This window comes from Polypterus senegalus, chromosome 3, assembly GCF_016835505.1.
Source record: "Polypterus senegalus isolate Bchr_013 chromosome 3, ASM1683550v1, whole genome shotgun sequence".
Taxonomy (NCBI): domain Eukaryota; kingdom Metazoa; phylum Chordata; class Cladistia; order Polypteriformes; family Polypteridae; genus Polypterus; species Polypterus senegalus.
This window is the reverse complement of record NC_053156.1, coordinates 237,020,373-237,033,372: the sequence shown is the minus strand read 5'-3', so window position 1 is coordinate 237,033,372 and position 13,000 is coordinate 237,020,373. Positions and strand designations below refer to the sequence as shown.

The window sequence follows — 13,000 nt, the reverse complement described above, 5'->3', positions numbered from 1 at the left end:
CATGCGGATTTGGCAGCAGGTTCGTATCCACATCAAAATTAATTGTTTGGCCTTACTTACATTTTGGAAAGATCCTTTGGGCATGGTGAATTCAGGCCTGGCACTGGTTTGCTGTGATGCTGTTACATGCTTCATCCATGGCCTGGGGAAGGGTCACTTGTTGATGTGTGGACATATTATACACTTTCCACCTTCATGTGGATAAAAATTCCTCAATCAGGTTGAGGAAAGGAGAGTATGGGGACAAGTACACGTTGGTGAATAATGGATTAGCCTGAAACCATGCCTGCACCAGTTCAGTATGATGGAACCTGACATTTTCCACACAATAACATAGGCCACACCAACAGCTGTACAGAAGAGTTAACTCATCAAGGAATGCTATAAGGAACTCTGCATTGTATGATCCAATACAAAGTCTGCATCACACCACACCATCTTCTGATATAGCCACACACGGTGATGTTGGTCCCACGTTGTCAGGGAACTTCGATGGTTGTCTGCTGGCTGACGAAATTCTGATCTCTCCTTCTTTTCTTGGCTAGGTTGAAGCCTGCCTCATCTGCAAAAATGGTTTTCATTAGGACCCAGGGTGCATCACATTCTAAGTAAAAAGACATGTTGGAAAGAGAATCACTGAATAACAGGCATCATGACACTGAACATACTCAGTCCTCAGTTGTTACACTCTGTCCGCATTTCTCTCAAAAGGCGCAGAGTATAGCAGTTTTATGGAGACTTGGTGCCTTTTTAGCTAGTGTGTAATGTTTAGCAAACTTTCACATTGTTGAAGATGTCTTCATTGTCCAGGATGTGCTCTCTGATTTCTATAAGGCAAATGTAATTTCTGTTGACCAAAGCCTGCTTTTGTTTGTCAGTTAGAGCTTGGCTCTGCCTCCACTGTTTGGTTTAGTTTCAATTCTGTTGAAAATTTACAGGGGAAACATGACTTCATACTGTAGAGTACATTTATATAGTCACATAAACTACTCTGTGCTGCACATTGGCATGCAGCATGCAGTCGTCTGGCAACTAAGAGTAGCCAATGGTACTGTAATGTTCACTGTAGGACATGCTGAAAATTTAAAGACTTTCCGGTTCTCATTGCAGAAGGTTTTGATGATTGAGGCCATAGTTGATCTTCTGAGGTTTGGTTGAATCATTCTAGCTGCCTCAGTCATTTTCATACCGTGATTTATGACATGGTCTACAGCCATTGCTCTGATCTCGTGGGATACTCTTTGCTTTTGCTGCTGTTGTTTTGGCCTTGTCCTCCACCACATTCCCACACACCTCTCAAATGGGGCTCAAGGCCACTTATTTAGTGAAGCCCAAGCTCTCCTCTAAGACGAAGCCCACAAACACCTCTCAGATGTGATGCTTGTCCCCTGCCATTCCTGTGACTACCACGTTTTCTTCGTCCTGCTTGACCACCTGCCTACTCCATGTTTGTGTATCACTGTGCTGCTGTGGATTCCACTTATTCATACTCGTACCACAAGGTGAAATCAATCATTAGTAACAAATTGGCGTCAAAAGATCTCTTTATCCTGACACTTTCATGATGTGAACAAGGATAATGTTGCACAGTTTCCGTTAAACTATACTTTAAGAGGAATGCAATAGTTACTTATCATTTAGAGTAGTTGTATCAGCTAATGGTTAGATCACTGTAATGAAATGAACAGACAGTCATCTCAAATGCATTGTGTGAATTGCATTTTGAAATGGTAATACTTTGATATTAAGTTGTGTCATTTTGAACTGTTGATTTCAGTTTCATGAACAAATGATCTTTGATGTACAGTATGTATATTCTGTCTAAGCAATTAGAAAAAGTGTTAGTTTTGAATAATCTGCATTTTGATCATCAGTTGTGAGTTTTGCTTCTAGAGTTTTGAAAAATGACATCAAGGTTCTGAAACTAGTGCCAAAATGATAGCAAAAAATGTTATGTTATATTAATTTAAATTAATGTAAGCCTTGTTTATTTAATTTTGTTCATTTAATTTAGGTCAATGACCAAGTATTTTCTATAATGAAACTGCCCTAAGTTCTTTCATTGAGACACAAACATTTCTTATGAAGTGATACATGTCCAACAGGTTGTTTACAATACACGATATATGATTAAATAGGAATTTTTGTGTAAAATGGCTTGTAAATGCTAAATTTACTTTGTTCAGTTTGCAATAAATGCAAGTCATTTTTTGCTATGCAAAAAGCAACCTGGCTTGTATCTGTCCATCAATTACATATAAATTAAATTTAAAAAATATCACATTTAATTTTTTTTTTACATGCAATTTGACTTTCCCTGTTGTTTGTGAAGGACTTTCCCAATTAATGTGACACTTTTACATTCTGAGGCTCCTTCTACTATGTGCTAACCCCATTCACAGCTATTTGTAGCTGCATAAGTAAAGTTTATTTTAGTATTGTGCATGCAGCATCTGTTTTTTATTGTTGGCATGAAATTATAGGCTATTTCAACTTGCGTAAGATGAATTCAAAAGGTTTTTTTAACAGGTGTGCTTTATCAGACTGCTGACAGAAAAGCAGTTAACAACCTTGTTCTGGCAGCTGAGAGAGAAGGAGAGTTTAAAGAAAATAATGGAAAAAGTGACATGCTGGCATCCATGGAGTCTGATTTATTTCCCCTTAGTTGTAAAGTTAATAACCAGTCTCTCTACTTGCCTTTTACTGACTGCCCCTGTCTTGATGCTTTTGAATGGCCATCTTAAACTACAGAGCCATTAGCCAGTGACTTTGGAGTTGGAGTTCACTTTTATTCATGCCTCCTTTTCTTTGGGGTTTTCATGTTGTTTTCTGTTTAAATTCATGTTCATATTGTAAGACAGAATGGTAAAAGGCTCTCCATTGGTTGTAAAATGATTCACAGCTTGGTTGCTTGTTTCACTTGTTTATGGCTCACTATTGACTTGTTGTGTCAGGCTGCTTTAAGGAGAAGACACTAAAAATATGGGCACCTACCTTTTCTTATTTCTGTACCCATGCATCTTATGGCACAACTCCAGCAATTTACTCTTATTGTAAATATCAAGAAAAAAAATAGCCAGGAATAATATGCAAGTAAACCTTTTTCTGGTGCAGCCAAAATTGTTCTTTTCATAGGTGGTTAATTTGTTTAAGCTTTGGAAAATGAATGATTGACATTTTTCTCTTACTGCCTTTGTCTTCTGTATTGAAAGCAGGACATTCTTTCATTTTATAATTGAGCTGGATAAAATAGAAAAACAAAACGAGCCTGCCTGCTGTTTGTCACTTCAGGATGAATCATTTTAAACTATGCTTCCTGTTTTTTATGCCCCATCAGGAGTCTATCCTTAAGTAAGTAAGTGCATATTATGAATATTATAATATGCTGCTTCCAGTGATTTTTAGAGGCAAAACTGAAAACTGTTGACAGTAGGGACTGGACAGCTAATGGCAAGAAGAAAAGTAAGAATGAACTGAAAACTGATAGCAATTTTAAGCTTTCTATCCTGCAGAGGAAATAAGAAACACAATCATGTGAGGGCTTTTTAATTAACCTGTGCATTTGGCTGTGTCTAATGAAGTTTTCTCCAATTAGAAATGTGTGTTTCATTTGAAGATGCAGATTTTCTTCCTCATAAATGGTTTACAGTATTAACTAAGTCTTTTTTTGTATGCCAGAAGGTGCTTTGAATTGCAGGAGTTTATTCCAGCTCACTTTAGGTGATGACTTCATTTGTTTGGAATTGCCAAATAGAGCTGTGTGAGATCAGTTAAAGCCAGAAAGGTATTTACAATTGTGTGAGAATGTGTTTTTCATTTAGCCTGGAAAGAAATAATTTTTTTAATAGACACATGTACTGTATGTGTAAGTAAATGCTACAAGTCAAAGAAGTTAAGTCACAAAGTCAATTTCACAGTCATTTGAATTATTGATCTTATATAGTACCAGTGGGCTTCGCTTCCTGCCAGCGGCCACTTCTTTGAAACTCTTCCTAAACGGTGATACAATAGTAAACAAATATATTTTTTTAACTCCTCTTTGCTCGAGCAGCTGCTGCCGTGCTGCTACTGCCCTCACACGTGATCTACAATTCGCTCGCCTACCTCTCTCTCTCCCCCCCCCACCAGCGCTAGGTGCGGTTGTGAAGAGGGGGGCTGAGCACACCCCAAGGAGATGTGGCCGCTCCTTCAAAACCCCTCTTAAATGGTGATACATTGGGAAACAAGTAACAGGTTTTTTTCACCTCCTCTTTGCATGAGACGTTGTTGGCTTGCTGCTGCTGCGTGCCGTGTGATCTGCATTTTGTGTGGAGCTTCGAACGTTTAAAAGCCTGTACAGCATCTGAATATTGTTTTTGCTGTTCCATTATTTCCCCGAGTAATATGAATACTTTCAGTTGGTTTGTGCTAATGTGAGGTTTACTCTCATTTTTTGAGACTTTCGAATTTTCCTACTTTCATTATCTCTAACCTACTCTGCATGTGTATCGTGGGACTTGCGTCTGAAGGTGACATGACTTGTTCGTCTCACTGGAAGTGAAAGTGTCTCTGTCTCTCTTTAAAAGATCACGTCTCGTCCCCAGGAAAAAGTCTTGCCTCGTCAGCAGTTTTTTTTTTTTATTTATAATAGAGAGATATTATTAATTTAACTCTTCATTGCATCTGTTTTAGCACGCAAGTAGAAATTGTAGATTCTATATTAATATATTTTGTGTGAATGTATACATCTGTCTGTATAGACATATGTGTTTTTTAATTGTAGATACAGTACTGTAACAGGTAATGTGGTTGTTAAGACATTTATATACTTCATGAGGGATAGTTCCTTCCATCTATATGTTATGATCATTTTGTTATATTTCTTTGAAATGATGTGATAAATGTTTATTAACTATGTTTTATTTGACTGATTTTTGTTTACTAACATTTACACTTTTTCGTGGTTATTGTTCTAGCAGTTGCTGCCATTTTTTGTGTTTTTCTTATGGGCTCATCCGTGTTATTTTTTCTAACTCTCTCTTTTGCTAGTCTCAAGGATGTGGCATGTGATGTCATCACACCAACCTTATAAAAGATGGAGGTGTATTAAAACAAGATCAATTTTCATGGCATTTGTGTTAAATTGAGTGAAAAGACTACTGTACTTATTGCTTTTCTTTTTTACTACTTTTTTGTGTTTGTCTTATAAGTATTTTTATAAGTTATATTGCCTGCTCATTAATGAAGGCTTGTCATCTCATAATCTCTTTGACCATTTCATTTTGTTTTTTAATCTTCTCAGATTGGCCAGTTAACAAGAACGGCTGTACTACTGTGTTTCTGAAGGTAGTGTTTGTGTATTGCCAAGCATGCTCTCATATGTAACCATAATTGTTCATGTGGGATGAGCTTAGAATTGCCAGTTATCCTAACTCACATGTCTTTGGGATATGAGCGAAAACACAGAGTATCCAGAGAGAAGCACAAGTGACACAAGGGAAATGTCAAAATATTAAAAGGACAGGATGAGGGCTGGGAATTAAACCTCAGACTCTGAATCTGTCAGGAAAGTAACAATACTAACCATGGCACCATCCTGCTGCTTCTGATAAACCCTTTCAGACATAGTTTTATTAATTCTTATATAGTATTCTTCCAAAGAGAGAAACTCAGTATGTTGTGCACATTGTCAGGGCTGCTAGTTAGTAGAGGTTAAGCAAGGGCAGTGCCTGGGTGCCCAAGAGTAAAGTTATGTCTCAGAGACATTCTCCACAGAAAGACAGAGAACCACTTTGGTCGCATAACGGGGCCTTTGTATACCAGTTTGGATATGCAGAGAATATCTGTTGGCAGTAAGCCAGAATGTATGCTGTGTACTCTGTACAGCAACAGACAAGGGTACCAGCATATGTCAGTGAGAGAGAGAAGCAATCAGGAAGAAAGGATGCAGTATTCCCCCAGGATGTTACCCTCTTCCAGAAGAAAGACTGATATTAAGAAGTTAGTACATGACAGGGCAAACAACTTGCTGGATGCTACAGAGCACATGGGCCCAGAATAGTATACTGTATATGGGCCCATTCTGTTTCTCAGTTAGTGTAGGTAGCTGGGAAGCTGGCTTGGACACTAAATATTTTAAGGCCTGCAAAAGGCCTTAGGCATAAGGATCCCCTGTTTGAAGTTTTAGCCTGGTGTCTCTGGAATACTTGCAAGCTGAACTCTGACCCTGGAAGTGTCTGTGGGATGGGACTTAAAGTCCACCCTGCCCAGTAGAGTGGGGACTTGAGACCTGTTTTGGCGGGTCTAGAGAGACAGAAGGGATCATTAGTTCCTCTCTGATTACTTATAGTGTGTGTACTCCATGTGTATTTTTTTAAGTATTTTTACTAATAAATTCATCATTTTTATTTTTGTCTTTTTGGTATTCATGTGGACTTCAAAAGATGACAATTCTATCACATCATTTACATGTGATACAATTACAATTAAACAAATTGTGGTGAACTTGTGTTTCCTCTATAGTTGGTTCTTACACTTCTTTGCTGAAGTGCTACCTTGACTGAAAACATGGAAGTGGATTGAGTGGGTTTGATAATGGATGAATAAATGGATGGGCTAAATACTTTGTGGGACAACGAAAAAATTCTTTCCAGAAGAGTAAGCAAAAGATCTTCATGGTAAAAAAGTGGCAAAGATACATTTTCTTAAGGGAGAATATGAATGGTGCAGTCAATGGAGGAGCAGTTTTATACATAAGAAAAAGCAAACAATGGTGTTTTTGTTAAGGTGAAACCAACTTAATATCACATTTGCAGGTCTTAGTCTATTTCTAAGATTCCATTAAATTGCACAAGTATCTAATCCTCTTTTTTCCATTGCCTAAAATATTTAAAGCCACAGCTTGACTCAAATTAAGATGACATGGGTAATGCCATGTTGTGCAAAGACACCCACGCACATGCCTAGAAACAATGCAGAATCGTAACAAGGCTGACCATGAAAGGCAACACTGAGGTCATCATCAATATCAATGACATAACAGCAAAACATACATTACTTAAATAATAAAGAGTAAATTAAAAAGAAAAACAAAATATTAAGAATGATGTCAAGAATGATATCTCTGACAATTTTGCATTATACTCTGATAAGTGCATATACAGCATAAACATAAAGACATTTTTAACCTTTCTCCAAACAGTAGTAAACACAAGTAAATAGCAATTTAATGAAAAGTGGTAGCAAAGTAGTCTACGGTAGACAAAGTCCACTTGGCGGTAGAGGAGATAAAAACAAGTCAATGCAAATTTTTCATCAGTTCTCTTAACAGCACAGTAGCTTCTTCCTAATAAATACTTTTCAGTCTGAAAATATTTTTTTTCAAATATAGGAACAATTTTCTTAATCCATTAAATGCCAAACAGTTTTTTTTTTCCAGACATTCTAACCATGCCTGCACTGAAGCAACCTGCTTAATTATGCAGTGCAGTTAATGTTCATTTCGCTAAGCTTATACAGAGATTAAATATAAAACAACTCTGCTTTTGTACTCCGCTTTTGGTAAGATTAATTGTGGTGTATTTTTGTTTGCATGTGAGTGCAAGTTTAACCCAGTTTTAGTGAATAAATATTATGTAGGAGAATGGTCTGTTTTTAAACCATCTTTCATATTGAGGAAGACTATATTAGAATTATTGTGTTTATAATCTTTTAAGCCATTTTCCTCATGAGAAAATAAAACCAGTCTTTCAAGTAAAGTATTAAATTGAAAGCCTACCCCTTGTGCAGAAGGATTTTTCTTTTATTGAACAGTCTGTGTTACAAGATTTGTAAGGCATACATTAAAACATTCATTGCAAGAGTTCTACTTTGCAAGAAAAAGTAAAGTGGTCATATAGAACAATACAGTATATGATGGCTGTAGGTTCTTCTTGCTGATGATCATCCACAAATATCTAGCCATGAAGGGCAAGGATGTATAATTTCTAACATGTTCCTTTTTGAGTAGTCTATCTGTTGCTTTGCTACATTTTAAGCTAATAATAAACAGCATATTGATTATGTTTGCACTGTGTAGTGAGATTTAACAAGGGTAAAAACTATTCATTTATTGTAATTTCCTTTTTTCTTTTTGTATTGTACTGTACTTCATTACATTTAACTATACATGCAGAAGTGGAGCATTTTACCTTTGCAGTCTTTACTAATCAACATACAGTAGAACCTCGGTTCACGACCATAAATCGTTCCAAAACAGATTTGGTTGTGAACTGAAGCAATTTCCCTTCCCCATAGGATTGTATGTAAATACAATTAATCCATTCCAGACCATACAAACTGTATGTAAATATATATTTTTGTTAAGTTTTTAAGCACAAATATAGTTAATTAAACCATAGAATGCACAGCGTAATAGTAAACTAAATGTAAAACATTGAACAACACTGAGAAAACCTTGAACAACAGAGAAAACTAACACTGCAATAGTTTGCGCTATAGCGCTATACCAACCACTGGCTAAAAGAACTTTTTTTAATGAGTTTTAAGCACAGGGAAAAAAAAGAACATTTGAAAAAATCCGTAATTTAATAAACCACTAAGAAAAATAACATTGCAATAATGCACGTTACGAACCGATCGCTGGAAGCAGAAGTGAAAACAAAATCAAGCCCAGTGCATTCTTTAACTGCCTTCCTACCTTAATGCGTCCAGCTCTCTCTCGCACTGCCTGTGTGTCTGCATCTGCGCTGCCTCTGTGTGTGTGTGTGTCTCGCTCTCTCTGGCGCTGCCAATGTGTGTGTGTGTGTGCGTCGCGCACTGCCTCTGTGTGTGTGTGTGCCGCGCTCTCTCGCGCTGCCTGTGTGTTACGCTGCCTGTGTGTGTGCGTCTGTCTCTCTGGCACTGCCTGTGTGTGTCTGTGTATCGCGCTCTCTCGCTCTCTCTCTTGCTCGCTGCACAGGAAATGCACAGGGAGAGACTGAACATGTACAAACCGAAAGGGAAACTGTCTTGTTCGTATACCAAGTGTGTGGTCGTGAACTGAGGCAAAAGTTTGGCGAACTTTTTAGTCGTAAACCGAGTTGTACGTGTACCGAGACGTTCGTGAACTGAGGTTCCACTGTACTTGCTAATACACTATTTTGAAATTTGGGGAAAATCAGTATGTAGCCTTGTTACACTTGCATATGTCTTATTCTAACCCTGGAAAAGCAAAATGTCTTGAGGATGTGTATTATTTTATATAATCAAGATTAAATGAAGTGTTGATTTATGGTCATTCTGGGCTATTCTTGCATATATAAGAGTAAGACAAGTGCAAGCCAGTCTGTGCCCAGAGCATGGGCACAGCCAGGGCTGTCCAGTTATCCTAATTATTGTGGAGGCGAAAAAAAGAAATGTTAAAGTGAACTTGTGGGTCATGTCTTCTCCAGGATAGTTACAGATACAATCTATTGTTCAGATGTAGAGATTGTGTAATATTTTAGTAGCACCTGAAACCAGCAGGTAGAAAATCCATAAACTTCAACTGAAATGAAATAATTTTGCGAAGAAAAGTTTGGCAAAATGCCTCTTCAGTGCTCTAAGAAACGAACCCATAACTTCCAGAAACATTTGCTTGCCGTTATTGCTGCTAATGGAGTTATATACTGTACTGTATATCCAGTTAGTGCATTCAAGAATAAACTGAGTGTTCACAAAAACTGTGATATAAAACAGTGGTTCTCAGTCTCAGTCCTGGGGTCCCTATGTGGCTACATGTCCTCATTTTGTTAGTTGGGCCCCAGCGTAATTAAACAAGCAATTATTTCCCAGTCCCTATGGTATTGGGGTCAATATAGAAACTATGAAACTACGTTTGGCAGTTTTTTTTTTAGAATATTCCAAGCGTTTATATATGTTACATAAAGGTAATTTAGTGTATTTATTTTAACTTGGTTTTTAAGATTTTATTCATAGATAGATATATGAACTTCTCCCACTCCGAGTGCCGGTGTCCACTTCCAATTTTAAACTGCACCTAGTCACGGAGAGTTTTGGGGGGGAAGTGGGGCTGTGTGTTGGCATCAGCTGGTGTAGGCCACATGGTGCCGGCACTGCCCGCGCCCCCCCAACCACAAAATGCACCTTATCAACACACACCAACACTACATTAGAGCAGGCGGAGGGAGACTAGAGGTCTTATTACACCTCTGTTCTCAGTTAGCTGCCCGGGGCTGGAGGCTAGGAGTGGGAGCTGGCCGTCTGCCTGTGGTCTGGAGTGGTGGGTTGCTTTGCTCTGCGTTGGACGGGGGTGCCTGCTCACTATTACCCCTGCGGAACGGGGCTAGCTCTGGCGTCCGGGAATGGTTGTACCTCAGGTACGGCAGCACCGGGACCAGAGTTAGTAGGGTGTGTATGGGGAGTGTGAATGAGTGTCTGGCGTACATCCTTGTAAGTCTTGGGTTGTATGTGTATGTGAGAGCATGAGGGAGGGAGTGTATGACTGTGTTTGTGTGTGACTGTATATGTCAGGTGGGGTTTTGGACTCCTCCCCTCTCCTGGGACATCTGGCAATACTACAACATCTTTGCCTACCCTCCCCCTGCCTTAAGCATCTGTCTGGTCTCTCCCGGTGGCTGCCTGGTGAGATCTGGTTCCCTGGGCTCTGTTGGGTCCTCGGCGGGGTGGGTCGCCCTTGGGTCCCGGGCTGCTGGGTTCCGGGCCCGGCCGACTCGGGGGTGAGCGCCTGCGGGCAGGCCTGAGGGCTTGCTGTTGATATCTCCCGGGACTCTGCCGGCTGCTGGTTGTGGCCCCCTTGGGTGATCCTCTGCACCTCTCGAGTGGGGGTTGGGGCTTCTCTGGTGACGGCCTCCCTGGGGTCTCCGCGCTCTGGGGTGACCTCTGGATCTCTGGGCTTGGAACTCCCTCCATCTTCCGCACATTTTTGGGGGCAGGTCTGTGGCCCTTCACACTCACTATTGGATGCTCCTATAGAGAAACCTTACACATACAAGCGTGCGTACACACACAGGTGCTCACATGGTGATTTCATAAGTATGACTTGGACATCTTCAGCACATGATCTAAGGTTGTGGTTGGCCCTAAATGCCTTAGTAATAATTACTGTATGATTGTCAGCAAACATTTTTACTTTTATATATCTTCATGTAGCTGATGCAGCAATGTTTTTGTCTTGTGTTACCCCTCTTTCGGCAGGTCTAGAAGCGGACTCTGCTTCATTTATTGTTTATTCTATACGAAAACCCCCCCTTCCCCCTTTACCTCCATCTCTTCCTTCTCTCTCTTCTTTTTCTTTCACTTTTGTCTCCGTGTCCGGTTCGAAGCTTAAAAACATCTGAAAATATTTTTAATAAAGTTTTGGTATCAGGCGTGACTTCAGCAGAAGCTGTAACGCTCCACCTGAGAGAAAAACTGTAAGGCTAGTCGCCAGCATTCAGACATCAATTCTGATTGCTTCACAGCCAAACAGGACACGGTAAAAAAAAAAAAAAGATTTTATTCAGCATGATTTTCATTCTGGTTTTGCAGGTGTTCTAGTTATTTGATCATTATTTACTAATAACAGAAGGTGGAGTGGTGGCTCTGAGGCTAGGGATCTGCACTGGCAATCGGATTGTTGTTGGTTCGAATCCCGTAAATGCTAAAAGGGACTCTGCTCTGTTGTGCACTTGAGCAAGACCCTTAACCTGCAATTGCTGAGAGCTTTGAGTAGTGAGAAAAGCACTATATAAATGCAAAGAATTATTATTATTAATGAACATGTTAGTGGCTCTGATGCTGATATAGTTGGAGCAATTCAACATTCATATTTGTCTGGGTGCCTGCTCAGCATTTTATTAATTGTTATTGTTAGGATAAAGCTCAGGGAACAAACAGAAAAAACACAAATTAATAGGAAAAAACAAAAGAGGATTAAACATTTACCGCTGTAAAAAATACAAATACAAATATTTCCAATGCCTTCAAATTTTAAGATTACAATGCTGTGCTTTTCTGAATGCGGAGAGCATGAAGATGAAAAAACTCAGCTCAATAAATAAGATCAATTACAGTTAAAATGGCTCACTGATTGTGAAACTAGTTGAAACAAAAACCTGAAGCCACAGGGGGACCCCAGGGCTAAGTTTGAAAACAAAGTATATTAAACAAGCTTAACTGACAAAAATAATAGTGATCAGTACAGAATTAAATATTTTGATAAGATAAGAGTGCACACTTAAGTCATTCTTCAGTGCAAAATAACACCACAGAGGTCAAAAATACCTGCTTATCAGTAGAAAGACAGCTTCTGTAACATCTCCTACATATCTATGCCAAATTATAGGACAGCTGAAGTGGTTGCCCTCGAACACAGCTCTGTATCACACAAGCACTCCTCACAGAGCATATCCCTACATCTGTCCTGTCTTCCTTCTGCCAGCCAATCACAATTCCTGACCAACTCCAAGCTCCCTGATGGCACTTGCCACACTTTTCCCAGGTCTCCTACATAGCTGACAACTTATTTTATGTCTGGATATTAGATTACCTCTGAACTTTTGGCATTGTAATTCGCTCTTTTAGTTGTTAGCTTGGTTCTCAGTTATTGCTTGGTTTATTTTTTTACTTATTTATTTACACCATCTTGTACTTAATTTTGTATCCTTGTTAGTAAGTAGTGAAACTTGTGGTTAGCATTTACGTATTCTCTTTCTTTTTGCATTACATGCATCAAATCCATTAAAAAATATTTTAAATAAGTTGGCATAAGCCATTTCTTTATGAAATAAATAACTAGATTTGATTAAAGCAACATTTACATGTAACATTAAAAAAACAACAGTTGACATTCAGAAACTTTCATGTTGCATTGTATTATTTATTTGTATTAGTGTCAGAAGTCAATGACCCCAGCTACTTAAAGGCTTCTGGCTTAGTGTTTGATGTTCTGGTTCCTGAATATTTCAGTGTAAATTTAAAGACAAAGTGTTTGTACTTTGAATGTGAATTTCTTAACATGACATACCCTAATGACACATCA

The 13,000-nt window shown here is 38.8% G+C and overlaps 1 protein-coding gene across 1 annotated transcript in view; it reads left to right on the top strand.

Moving 5' to 3' along the window:
* smyd3 (SET and MYND domain containing 3) overlaps positions 1-13,000 on the top strand; it is a 1,145,948-nt gene that overhangs the window by 305,304 nt on the left and 827,644 nt on the right. The window lies entirely within an intron of this gene.